The following is a 13,327-nucleotide window of genomic DNA, read 5'->3' on the forward strand; positions in this document are numbered from 1 at the left end:
AAATCTATATCTATATCTATATCTATTTCCTCAGAGGACAGCTTCTTCTGTATGTGTTTGGGAGGCTGCAGTATCTATGTATTGTGTCTCCTTGTGAAATTGTTAACTATCTGTTTTATAGTGAATCACTGAATCATACTGCAAAAAATTGTTAGTCCAGAAATTATCTGGCAACAAGCAAAGAAGAAACAATGCATTACATGTCCAGCTGTTCAATAGAAATACACTTGTGTTTTATAAAGTATCAACAACTAGAACGTAGAGCATTTATCTGGTTGATTTGAAGTTTCTCCAGGATGCTGGCCAGACTCACAGCCCTTTATAGTCTGTAGCTGTGCTGATATCAATGCTGAGATTACTGATGCGGTGTAAACGATTTTAAAATTTATTTTCATGTTGATAACTATAGCACTGCTCAACTCAAATGTGATTGAGAACTAGCATGCAAAATTACTTTACTGTCCGGAAGTGGTATTATGAATGAATGAATTCTGGAGTGGATATGGTATATTAGAATTCCTGGCTGATACCACCATGCTGGATAAATGACCTGGCAGTGTTTGACTGTCTTTGACTTACCAAAGAATAATATGTTTCGTGGGCGGGCTAGTGATAGTACTAAGTGCATGTTTCTGTACTTGTCATTTGTTTTTTCTAAATCTTAAGAATGATAAAATAAACATTGGTGAGATTTGTCTGATAAATGTGAGATCAAATTTAGACACCCGTTTGAAATTTGTGGTATCAGATTATGCAGGAAGCTACATGGTGTAGTTCTGATACAATGATTCCCAGATGATAAAGAACATTCACAGTTATCTCCCTTTTAATAGTTTAATTCTCCCTGACTTTGCATCTACAAACATATAAGTATGATTCAAGCATTTACTATATAGAAAACCTTTCACCAGAAGCTGTGCAGTTCAATACGAACAAATGCTTATCTGAATTAGATCTATTGTCATTAAGATATGCATGGTTTTGATGATGATGGAAAGCCAGACTTCCATTAAAGGATTAAATCACTAACCCACAGTCATTAGCTTCCATTAATCCTACCATACCCAATGATGGTGCACTAGTGGTAGACATGTGTAAAAAATATGTTTAGCAACTTTGACATTTCAATGGTTCTGGACAATTGCAGAAAATCAAAACTTTGTAAGAATTAAACCTCATTTATCTGATTGTAATAGAACTAAGATATCAGACATGCAACTATGGCGATATTTTGAAACATGTGATTTTTCACTTTCAGAACATATGTTAATGCAAAAATATCTTGTGATATGTTAATTTAAAAAAAGATAGTCATTAAGGTTTTTTGATGAGGTGAAATCAATGAGTTTGAAATCAATTCATTCTATGAATGTTAAAGTTGAAATCAATTCATTCTATGAATGTTTTAGTAAGTGTAAATATGTGATCACTGGTTTATAGCAGTGTGTTTGATGGGTATGTGTTATGCCTACCTAACCATCCTCAGATCATCAGCTGTCATCTCACACCTACACTCGAGTGTAAGTAAGGGGTTGTGTTGTCATATATTGCTGTGGCTCCTAGGGTGGGTGGGAACGGTCAACGGGGGTGGGGATGTCAGCGTGGGTAGGGATGGTCAGCGGTCCAGACAAATAGCCAGGAGGATCAATGACTGTGTCCTCTACAGACACCATAACAGTGACCTTGTCATGTTCTTGTACAAATCAAGGCCTAAAGGATGTAGACATTTTGCTCTGTTAAAGAACTGGTAAATGAAGATAAAATGGTTTTGGAAGTGTATCTACCATGTATGTCAAAGTCACCTATACACTGACCTTGAAATGTCCTTGTACCAATCAATGTCTTAAGAATAGAAGTTTGGCTCTGTTAAGGAACTACAGTATGAAGATAAAACTTCTGACTAAATCTTAGTAGGTACGTGTTCATCCTGCAGTTCTTAAGAAGAGCAATTTTGAACTTAGTGTTCTTGTCTTGTCAGGCTAAAAAATTGTAGTTCATTCTGTAAAGTTTACAAAAATTCAACTGCAAATACAAAAACTTGTGTGAAATATTGTGTAAAACAGCAATGCTAATCATTGGATTTGATCAATTAATGAGCGATTTATCTTTCTTACACACTGATATGACAACTTGGTTCAATTGCCCTTCACTGGTAACTATTCAATAATACGATTCAGTGAGATGGTACTAAGGAGGCAATTGCCTTATGAATTTTTAGCATGGTTACAGCATACATGGAGTATGAATACAACATAAAAATTCAGTACGAATACAGCATGGATGAAGCATGCTTCCCAATTTCATCTGCTCTACATTCTTACTAGCAGCAGCTTGGTTGCAGCATGTTTAGATTATGCAAATAAGGCTGCAATTATGCTGCAATATCATAATGTAACCATGCTGCAGGACAGCATATTTGAAGCATGAAGAGCAGCATGGTTGCAGCACGATGAACAGCATAGTTGAAGCATGATGAATAGCTTGGTTGAAGCATGCACAGTACCAATAGTATAGCAGCATGGTTTCAGCATATACTGCAAATGCAGTACATGCTGCAAATTGCTAAGCGAACAAAATGATATAAGAAATCTCCGAAAGTACACAAACGTTTTGGAAGTGTACCAAATTGAGGTGAGGCTTTCCTTAAATGGCTGTTATTGTTCATAGAATGTTCAGCAAAATAAAAACAAATGTTCATCACTATACATAGAGAAATATTGGCAAACACTTGAATTTCGAATAATGTTTTACTGAGCATTTATATTTAAAACATGAATAATCATTCTAGTCGTTTTGTTGTACAAGAGCTGATCAGTATAGATGGTTATAGTGTTAGATAGTCTCTGCTGTCACCGGTGGGTGCATCCTATAAAATTGTTTTGGTTACTTTGGCTTGGTCTGTCCAGCTTTTGGTTGATCAAGCTGTTGACCTCTTTGATTCCTGATTCTCAGAAATACGTATCTGTTTTCCTTGTTCTTCTGTAAGTTATTAGTAAGAATTCATGTGACAAGATGTGATTTCAGATACACTTTGTTTTATGATCAAGCCACTTTTCAGAGACAATTCAGTAATGGACATAAAGATGTCCAATTTTATGCATAAAGATGTATATAAATATTGTCAAGATTTGTCTGTGGAACAACTTAGTTGTGACAGTGAGGAGATGAGACCAGTCGGATAAGCTCATCCTTAAATCAATGAGAGGATAATTGTCAGTGAAAGCCTGACAGGAAATTAAAGAGACTATGTTTCATCTATAGCAAATAAGTGTGTTTTGCTTTCAGACAAACACATTTATATGATGTAAGAATTTATACAAGTAATCGACCAGAAAAAAACACATTGTGGAAAACAGCATTTAAGTCCAATATGATATCTCTGTTGAAACAATCAAAGATGTATTTCTCAATTTTTTCAATACATATTTAGAGAGGCATGAAATATTGAAAAAGATGTAGTTTTCTTGTAAATGTCATAAGATATACTAGGTTTTCTTTGATCATAGATATGGCCTCAATCTTGGATCATACCTATGTATAGGTAGATGTCTAAAGAGAGTGTATTAGTTTGTGAAATGTTTAAAACAAATCAGAATGCTCTAAAACAGTTCTAGACTGTTAACAAAAAAATTGCTACTTCTCTTAATTAGAACATCACCAGCTGCCTTCAGTGGACATTTGTGATTTTTTTTTTACTTGGTGATGAATATGTTTTGTTATGACTTAAGAACGTTTCATAGCTTCTTAAAAGTTTTGTAGCAATAATTTTCAATCTCAAAATAATGCATTTGCTGCTTCCTACCAGAAATCCTTGATAAGTGTGTCAGACTGCATTTGTACATCAATCCAAGCAAGGGTTACACACAGATGACTGCCTGTAAGGAGAGCTGGGCAAAGCTGAAAACTATCAACTATTTAAATGCTTTGGGTCACGAAAAATTTGTCAAAATTTGTTTTTCAGATAAACATACAGACAGCTTGCTGGCAAAAAGGACTGTGTGGTATTTGAAACAGACACAGGAAAATTACGACCTTTAAAAATGTTCCGCTTACTGCTCATACACGTCAAAGAATATTTTGTAAAAAAACAGATGACAAAATGTAATTCTAGAATAAAGTGTGAGCATTTTATGTAGGGAAGACTTGACATATGCTGATGGCAGAGTCAAAGACTTGAGGGAAAAAAATGATCTTGGTACATAGATGTCACCGTAACTGCCAAAGGGCAGATTTTGATGGCAAGATACTGAGGAAGACATGGAACGCACCGCATGGTAATAATTACTGGTCTGTTATCACACTGATGCTAGAGTTTTCGGTGTGGTAAGGGATACTTTTCAATGCTGTAAGGGACGTGTATAAATGTCAGCCTCCATTAGTTAGACAGCTCCCTAGTGTTTGGGACGGATCTTATTTGACGAGTTGGACATTTTTAATCTTTCCTCCCCTTTTGTCCATTCTTGTTAACCTTGCAGTAAGACGTTCAACAAATGTTTTCTTTGATAAAATTTTTTTTTTTTTTTTTTTTTTTTTAAATATATTCGGCCCAGTACATATCATCTTCCTTTGGACAGGCTGCCAGGAGTCCCTAACAAAGATCATGCAAAACCTGCTTCCTGTTACCATGTCATTGTGAAGAATTCGTTTGCTGAAAACATGTCATTGTGAAGAATTCGTTTGCTGAAAACAGGATGTTTTGCAGCCAAAAGATATATATATATTCTCTATAATGAATGTCACGCTCTGCTTGTATTTTCTCCATATATTGAATAAAAGATTTTTTCATTTACAAAATATATAGAATTTAAAATAAATGTCCTTTCATGTCTTTGTAGTTCAAAGCCAGTGCTCTCTATAATGAGATGTGATGGTAAGTATTTATAGTTCTATTTACAAATCTCTGTCGTTCTGAAGCCTACAATGTTTAATGATGTTCAAAGCTATTATCTGTTACTTAAATGTGCCAGAACATGATTTTTGCAAAGAATGAATTAAACATAAAACAGATTATGATAATTGCATTTTGGTAATTTTTGTAAAATTTGAACAAAAATGAAGATCTAAATTATTTTGGACTAAAAAGTCTTGTGATTGAGAATTTTTTTAAATCTTGATTTAAAAATTAACATGGATCTGCCACATCTGCATGACTATCATCCACTAATATTCTATTGTGATATGCTGTAAGCCAACTTATTTTCATGTGCTTTTTATTTTCACATATTTTGGTGCCAATTAGAATTCATGAAAATAAATAACTGAAAAAAAATCCAACTATACAAGTACAGTAAAGTGTTTTACTTGTAAATTGCAAAATTAAATCATCATGAAAATGTCTTTGGGCATGGAATCATGACAATAATGAGTTGGTTAACAGAATATGGGTGTGGATTTTCCAAATTGGTTTTCTCGTTTTCCAAATTTAAAATTTTCAATTGAGAAATCTCTTCCAGAATTATTTTATAAGCTGTTGTTGTTGAAGCTTTTGAATTTACTTTTATGCTTGAAGAAAGAACAAAAAATGTCATTAATGGACAAAATATTGCTGTGATTTCCAGAGAGGGACATGAACCCCTGTAGAATAATAGGGTAAGAAACCAATTGTGTATGTCTGTGTCGTCAACAGAACACTCGACTACAAAAATATTGCAGATTCACACTATTAACAACGCACTTCATCACATGTTTCTGAAAAGCCTCTGTTTTCAGGAGTCTGAAATGCAGATTTGTTCAATTATATCCAGGTAATTGATTTTTTACATTGGTACAAGGAATCCACTCTGACTCTCTCCTTGATAAAGTATTACCAACAATCCTAAGATCACCATATATAGGCGATAGAGCAATGCCAATGGACGTAGTGTCTGGAACACGGCACTATGCTGTACACCTTCCTCGTATTACTGTCATACATAACCTCTCGATCGCTACTTTACAAACCGTTTGTGTCCAGAGCGTGATTAAACATCTTAGAAATGACCAATACATTTCTAATCTATAATCATTTGTTGCCGATAGTATGGTTTGAATATGGCATTGAGCAGAGATAAAAGTCGTAAAGAGATTAGAAGTCTGGGAGAAAAACATTAAGTCTGAAATGTTACTGGGGTCCTACGTATATGAGCGTTGGTATCTAAACAAATAACTACAATATCGTGCAATTAAATCTATTGAGATTTGTTTGTGATCTATTGAGATTTTGCTTATGATCTATTTAGATTTGTCTGTGATCTATTGAGATTTGTTTGTGATCTATTGAGATTTGTTTGTGATCTATTGAGATTTGTTTGTGATCTATTTAGATTTGTTTGTGATCTATTGAGATTTGTTTGTGATCTATTGAGATTGTGATCTATTGGGATTTGTTTGTGATCTATTGAGATTTGTTTGTGATCTATTGATTGTGATCTATTGGGATTTGTTTGTGATCTATTGAGATTTGTTTGTGATCTATTGGGATTTGTTTGTGATCTATTGAGATTTATTGTGAGGATTTGTTTGTGATCTATTGATTGTGATCTATTGAGATTTGTTTGTGATCTATTGGGATTTGTTTGTGATCTATTGAGATTTGTTTGTGATCTATTGAGATTTGTTTGTGATCTATTGAGATTTGTTTGTGATCTATTGAGATTTGTTTGTGATCTATTGAGATTTGTTTGTGATCATGAGATTGTTTGTGTCTATTGGATTTGTTGTGATCTATGAGATTTGTTTGTTGGATATATTGGTATTTGTTTGTGATCTATTGAGATTTGTTTGTGTTCTATTGAGATTTGTTTGTTCTATTGAGATTTGTTTGTGATCTATTGGAATTGGTTTGAGATCTATTGAGATTTGTTTGTGATCTATTGGGATTTGTTTGTGTTCTATTGAGATTTGTTTGTGATCTATGAAATTTGTTTGTGTTCTATTTGGATTTGTTTGTGATCTATTGAGGTTTGTTTGTGATCTATTGAGATTTGTTTGTGTTCTATTGAGATTTGTTTGTGATCTATTGAGATTTGCTTATGATCTATTTAGATTTGTTTGTGATCTATTGAGATTTGTTTGTGATCTAATGATGGTGATCTATTGGGATTTGTTTGTGATCTATTGAGATTTGTTTGTGATCTATTGGGATTTGTTTGTGATCTATTGAGATTTGTTTGTGATCTATTTGTTTGTGATCTATTGAGATTTGTTTGTGATCTATTGGGATTTGTTTGTGATCTATTGAGATTTGTTTGTGATCTATTGAGATTTGTTTGTGTTCTATTGGGATTTGTTTGTGATCTATGAGATTTGTTTGTGATATATTGGTATTTGTTTGTGATCTATTGAGATTTGTTTGTGTTCTATTGAGATTTGTTTGTTCTATTGAGATTTGTTTGTGATCTATTGGAATTGGTTTGAGATCTATTGAGATTTGTTTGTGATCTATTGGGATTTGTTTGTGTTCTATTGAGATTTGTTTGTGATCTATGAAATTTGTTTGTGTTCTATTTGGATTTGTTTGTGATCTATTGAGATTTGTTTGTGATCTATTGGGATTTGTTTGTGATCTATTGAGATTTGTTTGTGATCTATTGGGATTTGTTTGTGATCTATTGAGATTTGTTTGTGATCTATTGAGATTTGTTTGTGATCTATTGAGATTTGTTTGTGTTCTATTGGGATTTGTTTGTGATCTATGAGATTTGTTTGTGTTCTATTTGGATTTGTTTGTGATCTATTGAGATTTGTTTGTGTTCTATTGAGATTTGTTTGTGATCTGTTGAGATTTGTTTGTGATCTATTGAGATTTGCTTATGATCTATTTAGATTTGTTTGTGATCTATTGGGATTTGTTTGTGATCTAATGATTGTGATCTATTGGGATTTGTTTGTGATCAATTGAGATTTGTTTGTGATCAATTGGGATTTGTTTGTGATCTTTTGAGATTTGTTTGTGATCTATTGGGATTTGTTTGTGTTCTATTGAGATTTGTATTTGATCTTTGAGATTTGTTTATGTTCTATTTGGATTTGCTTGTGATCTTTTGAGATTTGTTTGTGATCTATTGAGATTTGTTTGTGATCTATTGAGATTTGTTTTGTTCAAGATTGATCTGCAGATTTTACAGAAAACAATTAATATAAGATGTATCTATATTTAACTTCAAAATAAGTAATAACAAGTATATTAATGGACACAGGCAAGCATATGCCTCTATATCCATATTTAAAGTACTCTTAGAGAAATTGATCTAATCATTTAATGCAATCAGACCTGTGTATAAAAGACCACCCAAAGTAAATAATGGTCTTTAAAATAGCCAACACAGATAGAAATATATTGAAATTGACCATTTTGGAATCCTGAGAAGGCAGTCTGATATCAGGTGGTCTTTATGCAGAGGTGGTTCCTATTTAGGCAGGATAGACTCTATATTCAGCAAAGAAGTAAAGAAGTATGGTGTTCAATCTACCCCTTATCAAGATATAATAAGAATATAAGATTTCCACACACTTATAGAACATACTAAGGACAAATTATGGCTGTGTATTACCCATGATCCTACAGATGATTTTAGAACATGGAAAAGACCTCATAGTTCAACTGGGTCCTATCAAAATTGGAATATGAAAAAGCCTCTTCATAAAGTATATACAGTACTAATATCAGAGCATGGGGTGTTAACATTCTTCTAAAGAATCTTTTTTTTTTTTCGTTTGAGAATGAATTTATGGGATTTATATTTATCTTTCCAATTTGGAAGAATGAAAATGCCTCCTGGGCTGATTTTATAAAGACATAGTCACCAATTGATTGAAAATGGTTTTGTGTGGATTCATAAAGATGCCAATTGATCTGATCCCATTGAAACATTTACTACTGTATAGTTTCTAATATTGGTTTGGGTTATCATTTCTGTAAATTAGTGGAATCAACCAAAGTCGCAAAAAATACCTCACAAATGTTTTCAAAAAGCATGGTTTTACATGTCAACTCTATCTCTTGAATGACAGTTTCAAAGACTACTAAGAAGATTCCAGAAAATCATTCCCTGTGAAAAAAAATAAAAACAGTAAATTGCTATTTACCGCCTGCTCAACTATGCAGTAGTTTGAAAGATAAAGTCACTAATTCTTTTGTGGCAGCTTTAAGCTGTGATACAGATTGGCCTGATTCTTGATGCAGACCATGAAACTAATCCTAAAAGGCCGCGATAAAGGTCATTGTATGTCACAAATCAGAATCAACGAAATAAGATCTTAATATGACTTGCTTATCATATTTCGATCCTTTTCATCACAATTTGTTTTTGCAACAGTTTTTCAATAAGTAATGAAACATTGACGTAGCTGATGATGGGTTCTAGGAATACATTGTCTGTATTACCATGTATACAATCAATAGATAGAGGAAATGTGACAAATTAATATACTGCAGAGCTTTACTAAAAAACCAGAAATTGAAATGAAAATAGCATCTATATATCAAGAAAAAAATAATCAAGTCAATTAAGGTACAGGCAGTACTGAAAAAGAGATTGATCATCAATAGAATATTGTAGCTACTGGTTTAAATGTCAGCTTTTCATCATGTATAGATCAAATGGGAAGGAGTAGTGTCTCATTCGTTTTAGATTTCAGGATATGTCTGGTGATAACATAAATACACTGGTTTGGTTTTCGATCAACATCCTCATTATTCCAGGGATTCCAATCACTTACGATCTCTATACCCCTGGACTATCTAATAGTAAACTTAAAGACAACAGAATAGAACAGGTAATTTAGTTATTTGATGTTCATCAAAAGGGCCATATAATGGTACACTGTGGTTGACTGTGTGACTTTTATGTTAGGCGTCGCTCTCTCTGTAGTCTTCAAAGGAAATCTTTACTAGCCTTTGATTGGTCAAATGTTTTCCGCTGATTTGCCTTCAATTTCACTATGAGTTAGTCCAGGGGTGTAGAGATTGTAAGTGATTGGAACCCCTGGAGTATTGAGGATGGGTATTCAAATGCATTGGCGCAAAATGTATAAATTTGATCGAGATTAAACTCCAAACATCTGTACACTGTATCAGGGTCATTCCTCCTAACCATGAATTTGTTCAACAGTTATTAGATAATGTTTCTGGATATGTTCCTGGGCAAAACAATCTTCATTAGTGTTTAATCTACTTAATTCTCAATGACTCTATTATCAATCATTCTGTTTTCTGATTTTAGGTCAAATTTTCTTTTAAAACATGACAGTGAATGATTGAGTGACAAAAAAATCTATTCTAAAGAAAAATTAATGTTGCTTAGAATTCAACAAGGATTAGAATTTGGGGAAAAAATTGTGTGATTTTGTAATTTTAGCAGCATGATAAATGTTCAAACTATCAATTCTGAAATCAGAGAAGAAAACACGGTCAATTTTTCACCTTCAATTTTTACACACCAGTCAGCATCCCTATTTTTTGACGGATCTCCAATTACAACTGTGGACTTGGAAAGCAAGATCGATCACTATTTTGATTTTCTTACTTTGAAATTTTATCAAGATGGCCTGAAGTACTACTGCTTAAGTAAAACTCCCTGTAGACTGTTGATAAATCAGAATGGAAGGCAGTTAAAGTTCAATCTACTTCTGTTGAATTCCTAGATCACAGCACCTGTACATATTACATTACAGTTCATTTCCTGCATTTTGAGGTTTTTAATCCGATTAAATAAGAAGCCCTGTTAGTGTATTGGATAAAAAAGTATTCTTTACCTAGATTTACTGCAAATATGCTTCATGGAATTGTCTTAGATTTGAAATATTGGGAAAAATACCCCTAATTTATGACTTCACATATTAATCTGTAAAATCTTTTCGTGTCTCTGATAGAAAATTAGGTGTCGGATTCAAAGTAATGGAAACCAAAAGTACTGGTGACCTTTGACCTGAACTTTTCAGAATCAGATAAACATGGCAGCTCTGTGTTGATAATGAGGAATCAATTTGTTTGACGAAGGTGGACAAAGTCAATAGGTAATGAACTGGTTAAAGTTTTACCGCAGTAAATTACTCAGGGCTGTAAAGTTTGCTGCCTGAATTTTTAAAAAGCCTCCTAATTGGGTGTAAGGCAGTGGGAGGGACAGTATATCATTAATTGGGAGAAGCATTAGGCCAAATTAATGATGCACTTTAATAAGGGGAAGTTCCTTAAAGTTCATTAATAATGCCTAAATGATTAATTATTGACAGTGTTCATTTGACAGCACTCGGTAGCTATGTTTCATTGGCCATTCCTTCTTTGTACTTGTGATTATAAGTATCGTTCATTGAGCAATTTCAATACCTTTGGCATTTTTTATGTGTTGATAAATTTTCTATACATGGGCAATTAATCCTTTGTCATTCATTAGGGGAGGGGAAATATGATATTCTTTATTTCTAATTAAGCTTGTTCCTTCCTTGCATATTGTGTATTGGTAGCCATGAAGGTGCAGTTTTATCAAAATAATACAGATATATTAAGAAACAGAATTTGAGAAAATATTGACTTTAATTGTACAGTATGTGGCCAAACCACTTGTCATGTCTTTGTACAGGTAAGGAATTTCACTGGGATTGCACTTCGATTATCATACACATTAAAATCTGAAGTATTCTTTACTTTTACTACTACATTAAGTACTCCCTGTGACTTCTGACATTACTAACATGTTACAGATAAGTGGACATTGACAAGTTTGGTATGGACAGGAGATTGACCCCAGTGTACTGGTACCAAATCTCTCATGGGTGTAATGTCAAATCAGAACTTATCTGAACAGCAATAGTTATATCAGAAGGGAGCAGTCTAGGTGTGACCTTAAGGTCACCCAACCAAAGGTCGTGATCGTGATGTAACAGACTCTTTGTTCCTCTGTTGATTGTTTTCTCCTTGAACAAAATGTCACCAGGACAAACTACCGCTGTATTTAGCCGGTGTTGTAATAGAAACAAGAGACAGATGGTATCTAAACGGAACAGTACCAGATATAATAGGAGTAGTATACCATGATTTTAAGACTTCTTGGTCTGGCCGCCAAACACTATTTCTTTTCTGATGTAGCATCAGCAGCCAGTTAGTGAATATGTACTCACATATTTTTTTCAAGCACACTTTTCCTTTTGTATTCATAGAAGTAGATCAATGGTTGACTGTCAGATATCTTGACCACTTTGCCAGCGCTGTCCACAAGTTGATCACGCTAGTGGTACAAAATTTGATGACATGACTATAACGCTGCCTACAAGATGAAAGCTAGATGGATTGTCCCATCTACCTTAAAATTGAGGCTAAGTGGGATATGTCAGGTATCTAGACTTCATGAACATATACCGTAGTGGTAGAATGGCAGGTATAATGACTGCTTGGTCACTTCTGACCACAAGTTGTAAGATACTGTGGTCAGATATCTTGACCATTTGGGCAATTCTGACCACAAGTTGTGAGATACTGTGGTCAGATATCTTGACTACTTAGGCACTGCTGACGACAAGTTGAGAGATACTGTAGTCAGATACCTTGACCACTTGGGCACTGCTGCCCACAAGTTGGGAGATACTGTAGTCAGATATCTTAACCATTTGGCCACTACTGACCACAAGTTGAGCGATAATGTAGTAAGATATCTTGACCACTTGGACTTCCCATGAGACATAGGGCTTTGGTAAAATGTTACAATATAAAACACTCAGCCTTACCGATACTCTTTCTTTAATGTTAATATGGATCATTCTAGAACTTCTTTATGTACTTATAGATAAAATGTCTGCTTTGAATAGAATATTTCTCCTAACACAATGTTACATGTCAGAATTGGGGACACCATTGAATCAGTAGCTCTTGCTTGCAATGTTGAATTAAATTCTGGCAAAAAATAACTTATAGCCTTTGACTTTTGAGTGACAAGTTAATTCAAACCAGCCCTGTGGGAATACATGCCATTGACACATGGTGTCAAGACACACTAATGCATTTACTTACATGTGTATATCTTAAAATTCAAACAAGATGATGTAAATATTGATCTTACTTATATTTCTGTTGGCCTTCTCTTCCATCAGACTTATCTTGTTGTCATGAATCAGAAAGTACCAAATCGTTCCCTGATATAACTGACTTTGGCCAACTTAGAAAGACTACAGAAATATCCTAGAGTTTCCTCACCGTAATGATTTTTGACATACTTTAGGGGTTATCATGAACTCAAATTTACACTTATCTTGAATTTAATGCAGATTGAAGATATGGTTTATTTCTTATTCAAATCAAACTGTGATAGGCTTTGTACGATATTGTTTAATCACCATCCCTTTAATTTTCTCATTT

At 33.7% G+C, this 13,327-nt stretch overlaps 1 long non-coding RNA gene across 1 annotated transcript in view; it reads left to right on the plus strand.

Annotated features, from left to right (window-relative positions):
• The window catches only part of LOC138321253 (uncharacterized), a 106,047-nt gene that overhangs the window by 60,980 nt on the left and 31,740 nt on the right, over window positions 1–13,327 (plus strand). The window contains exon 3 of the long non-coding RNA XR_011208303.1: window positions 4,836–4,870. This is a non-coding gene — a long non-coding RNA (uncharacterized lncRNA). The remainder of the gene's footprint in view (window positions 1–4,835; window positions 4,871–13,327) is intronic.

The sequence above is a fragment of the Argopecten irradians genome, chromosome 4 (genome assembly GCF_041381155.1).
Source record: "Argopecten irradians isolate NY chromosome 4, Ai_NY, whole genome shotgun sequence".
NCBI lineage: Eukaryota > Metazoa > Mollusca > Bivalvia > Pectinida > Pectinidae > Argopecten > Argopecten irradians.